The sequence below is a fragment of the Dipteris shenzhenensis genome, chromosome 2 (genome assembly GCF_047967505.1).
Source record: "Dipteris shenzhenensis isolate YYH24624 ecotype China chromosome 2, Dip_SZ_1.0, whole genome shotgun sequence".
NCBI classification, from domain to species: Eukaryota; Viridiplantae; Streptophyta; class Polypodiopsida; order Gleicheniales; family Dipteridaceae; genus Dipteris; species Dipteris shenzhenensis.
Window position 1 is genome coordinate 8,572,877 of NC_141597.1, and position 5,244 is coordinate 8,578,120.

Genomic DNA, 5,244 nt, shown 5'->3' on the forward strand with positions numbered 1-5,244 from the left:
CAACGGAAGCAAGAATGGAAGAAGGAGAGAGAGAGACAGAGAGCCACACAAGTTTGGTGGGTGCAGAACCACCCTAATCTTCTTTTTCATTCATTTATATATGTGTTTGAGTATTGTATATAACTGGGGTTAAGGCACAGTGACCTTTAACCCCCACAACCTCCCACTTAAAGGACAATGTGCCTTTAAGGGAGAACAACCAGTGAGCATACTATCCAATGCCCATCAATACACGACAATACTTAAACCGCTGACTAGGTAGACTCTTCGTCAGCATATCTGCAGGGTTATCATCTGTATGAACCTTGACAAGCTCTATGCGCTTGTCCTCAAGTACCTCCCTGATGAAATGGTACCTGACCTCAATGTGTTTGGTCTTTGCATGAAAGACTGGATTCCGTGCTAGCTGAATAGCACTCATGGAATCACTATGCAATGTCGGTACACCTGTATGAATCCCCAAATCTCCCACTAGCTGATCAAGCCATATAGCCTCCTTGCAACCCTCTGTGGCTGCAACATACTCAGCCTCTGTGGTAGACAAAGCCACGCACTTCTGTGCACGAGACATCCACGACACTGCACCACCTGCAAAGGTGAACACATAACCAGAAGTGGATCTCCTACTATCCACATGCCCTGCATAGTCTGAATCTGTGTACCCAAGTACACGCATGTCTCCTTTACCAAAGCAAATGCACATCTCCTTGGTACCCTTCATGTACCTCATGATGCACTTAACTGCCTCCCAATGCCTCTTTCCTGGATTAGCCATATACCGGCTAACAACTCCCACTGCAAATGCAATGTCTGGTCTAGTAGCTATCATAGCATACATAAGACTCCCAACTGCTGATGCATAAGGAACCTTGGCCATCATGGCCCTCTCCTCATCTGATTTGGGACTATCTGTATGACTCAGTTTCACATATGGAGGCAATGGAGTACTCACTGCTATGACTCAGTTTCACATATGGAGGCAATGGAGTACTCACTGCCTTCCCCCCCTCCATATTGAAACGCTGCAATACTTTTGTAACATACTCTTTTTGTGAAAGCCAAAGGAGTTTCCTACTCCGATCACGCGTGATGCGCATACCAAGAATATGACCTGCAAATCCCAAATCCTTCATATCAAAGGCCTCATGCAACTTGGCCTTTAATGCATCTAGCTCATAAGTATTCTTGCTAGCCAATAGCATATCATCCACATATAGTGCTAGGATTATCAGGCTACTATCCTTAGCCCTTTTAGTGTAGAGGCAGTGATCAATTTCACTCCTTCTAAAACCCTGGGACCGAATGAAAGCATCAAACTTCTGATACCATTCTCTAGGTGCTTGCTTAAGACCATAGAGACTCTTCTTCAGCTTGCAAACTAAATGCTCTTTGCCCTTTTCTTCAAAGCCTTCCGGCTGCACCATGTAAATTTCCTCATGCAAATCCCCATGCAAGAAAGCTGTCTTGACATCCATTTGCATAAGCTCCATATCCTCTGATGCCACTAGTCCAAGCATGCATCTAAGTGTGGTCATCTTCACAACCGGAGAGAATATCTCATCAAAGTCCACACCCTTCTCTTGCTTGAACCCTTTAGCAACCAAACGGGCCTTGTACCTAGGCACATCATCACCTGTGACCTTCATTTTGTAGACCCATTTACATGGCAATGCTTTCTTTCCATGTGGCAAAGAAACCAAGTCCCAAGTCTTATTCTTCATAAGTGAACTCATCTCTGATTGCATAGCATACTCCCACTTGCGTTGATCCTCACGCATCATAGCCTCTCTGTAGCAAGAAGGCTCCCCGCAATCAGTAAGCATCACATAGTCTACCCCTGGAACAAACCTATCAGGCGGTCTAGACACTCTAGATGATCTTCTCAAAGGCATTTCAGCTTGCTGTCCCACTTGCATATCAGCCACATTTGGCTCATCATTTCCACCAATAGATGATCCATCATCTACCCTTGATTGTATACCTGTGGGAGTACTTGGTTGTACCATTTCTTGCACATTTGGTGCATGGACAGCTTGCTGTCTATCAACATATGCAGGTGGATTCACATCCTGGAAAGTGATTCTCCTCATTTCCACATCCCTCAAGGGTGCCTTATGCATCTTCTTCTCATTGAAGACCACATCATGGCTGCGTATGATCTTCTTTGCTTCTGGATCCCAGAGACGATAGCCCATCTCTCCACTTTCACCATAACCTAGAAAGATGCATTTCCTAGACTTAGGATCTAGCTTCTTTCGAAGCTCTTTTGGCACATGTGCATATGCCTCACACCCAAATATACGCAAATGAGAGTAAGAGGGCTTCTTGCCACTCCATGCCTCTTCAGGAATACCACCATCCAAACTCTTACTAGGTGATCTATTGATCACATGCACTACAGTCTTCATTGCCTCAGCCCAAAAACCACCAGAAAGACTTGCATTGGAAAGCATGCATTGCAACCTTTCTTGAATGGTACGATTCATCTTTTCTGCAACTGGATTTTGCTCTGGAGTATGAGGGGATGTGAGCTCCCTCTTAATCCCACGTGTATCACAGAAATGCTGAAAGTCATGAGAGAGATACTCTCCACCATTGTCAGCCCGTAGGCATTTAAGCATTCTACCTGACTGATTCTCAACCAAGGCCAGCCATTTCTGAAATACCTGGAACACATCACTCTTCCGAGCTATAGCATAAGCCCACACTTTCCTAGTTGCATCATCAATGAATGTCACATAGTATTCAGCCCCGCCTAATGACCGTGTAGGCATGGGACCACATACGTCTGAATGCACCAAATCAAGCATTTCAAACTCTTTCTTTCCCCTTCTTTTATGGGCTGATTTAGTCTGCTTCCCATAGAGACAGTGCTCACAAAATTCAAAATCAGAGAAACTCAAATGTGGTACATAACCCAAACGGCATAAGAGTTTCATTCCATTCTGGCTCATGTGCCCCAACCTGCAATGCCACAAAGAGGTGCTTGGCTGCTCGGTTATTGCAACAACATGATCAAATACCCCTGATACATGTAAGGGATACAAAGTCCCACACTTGGCACCCCTGGCCAAAAGCATAGAGCCCTTTTGAATTTTCCAACTTTGAAAGCCAAAAGTGGTGTGAAAACCAGCATCATCTAGCTGACCCACTGAAATAAGACTCTTGGTCAGCTTAGGCACATGTCTCACATGTTTCAAAACAAATGCAGACCCATTTGCAAAAGAAAACTTTATGTCACCTGCTCCCACTATGTCACATGCATAGTCATTTCCAAGATGCACACAACCTGTCTTTCCACTATCATAAGTGGAGAACCATTCCCTATGGGGAGTAACATGGAATGAAGCACCAGAATCCAAAATCCAATCCTGGGAATATGCATCATCTGAAGTGGTAAGCAACTCTGCAGATAAACTAGACATGAAGAGAACATCATTGTCACTATCATGTGTGACTGCATTGATCTCCTCGATCTTCACTTTTCCTTTGTCCTCCCTTGGACTCTCTTCCTTTTGATTTGCACCCCAATTTGCATTCTTTTTCTTATCCTTTTGCTCTCTTTTCAGCTTGTAGCAATCCTTTTTCATATGGCCCTTCTTGCCACAGTGGTAACACTCAATATTCCGTGCCCTGGATTTGCTACGAGACTTCCCTCTTTCTTGGGACTTCCCCCTGAACTGTGATCTGCCCCTTTGCACATTTAAGGCTGCATCCTGCTTGTTGCCATCCATAGACTTCCGTCTAATCTCCTCGGCCAACAAGCTACCACAACATCATCAAATTTCAGTACTCCACCAGGTGCAGAGTTACTGACAGCTGTACGGAAGGTATCCCATGAGGATGGCAATGAACATAAGAGAAATATTGCCTTAGTCTCCGCATCAAAATTCATTTTCTGAGCCTGAAGCTGGCTGAAAATAATATTGAATTCATTCAAGTGAGAAGCAATGGAGACCCCTTCCTTCATCTGCAGCTCAAACAACCTCTTCATGAGGTAAACTTTATTAGAGGCAGTTTCCTTTTCATAAGTGGCACACAATTTCTTCCACAAATCTTCCGTAGTCTGCTCATTTACTACTGGGAAATAAACTGACTCTGCAAAATGAAGTCTAATAGTAGACTTTGCTAATGCATCCAATTCATTCCAATCATCCTCAGACATATTTGCAGGCTTAGCTTCAATCCCTGCCAAGGGTTTAATCTGCTTCTTTTGAATAAGCACATCCCTTATTTGTTCTTTCCACAAAGAAAAGTTTGTCCCATCAAACTTTCTAATGCTGAAAAACTCCTTTTCAGACGTGGAAGAGGATGCCATGATGCAAATAAAGCAAAATCCCAAATGCTAGTACCTGCAAGAGAGAATCACACCAAATACCAAGTGCATCCAAATGTGTATGCCACAATAGAGTGAAATATCACAAAAAACTCAAAGCTCAAAGCATCTGACTCATGTGCATATACTATGCATCCATATGAGCAAATCTGGCCCAAAAGAAAATGCCAATAACTGCCAAATGACTCAAGCATAAACACTGTCCACTGGCATATGCATCAATAATGTCTCATCCAAGAGAGCATAGCACTATCAGTGCATCACCTGCAATGTTTCAAAGCTGTCCCTCAGCATAAAATAGCATCCATGTGCAAAGCGTCCATAAAAAATAGCATCCCACAAGGCAATTTGGGCCTATCAGCGCATCCAACAAGGACCGCAATGCATCCAAATGGCCTATAAATCATCCACTGCAACCCAATGCATACCACGAATGAGCGCACACTGCTCAAACTGCAACCAGAGTGATCTGCATAAGGTATGCTCAAGAAATCATAGTCCCACAGTAATGAGCGCTACTGAAAATAGAACCTGAGATGCTTCAAAACATGGGCGCCATTGCATAATCGGACTCAGCAAGAAAATCTGCAAATATCTCTCTTCTGCCAGAACTCCAAAATCCCAACCGATGAATGAGAAATGGGAGTCAACACTTATCCACTGCCATGTGGCATAAATCTAAGGTTTCAAAACCTTAGCATGAAAAATGCATAACTGAGAGACGAAATCGAATACACAGAGATTTATAACTTTGAAAATCCTCCACCGAATCACGCAAGAACTGATAGGTAGGGGTTTTTGGGCGTCCAGAACGCAATGGGACAAACGGTTTTGGAAACCGTGGCCTCAATCACTGGGTCCAACACACGGACTGAAAAACGTTTTTGGAAACAGAGCTATCTGTAAAC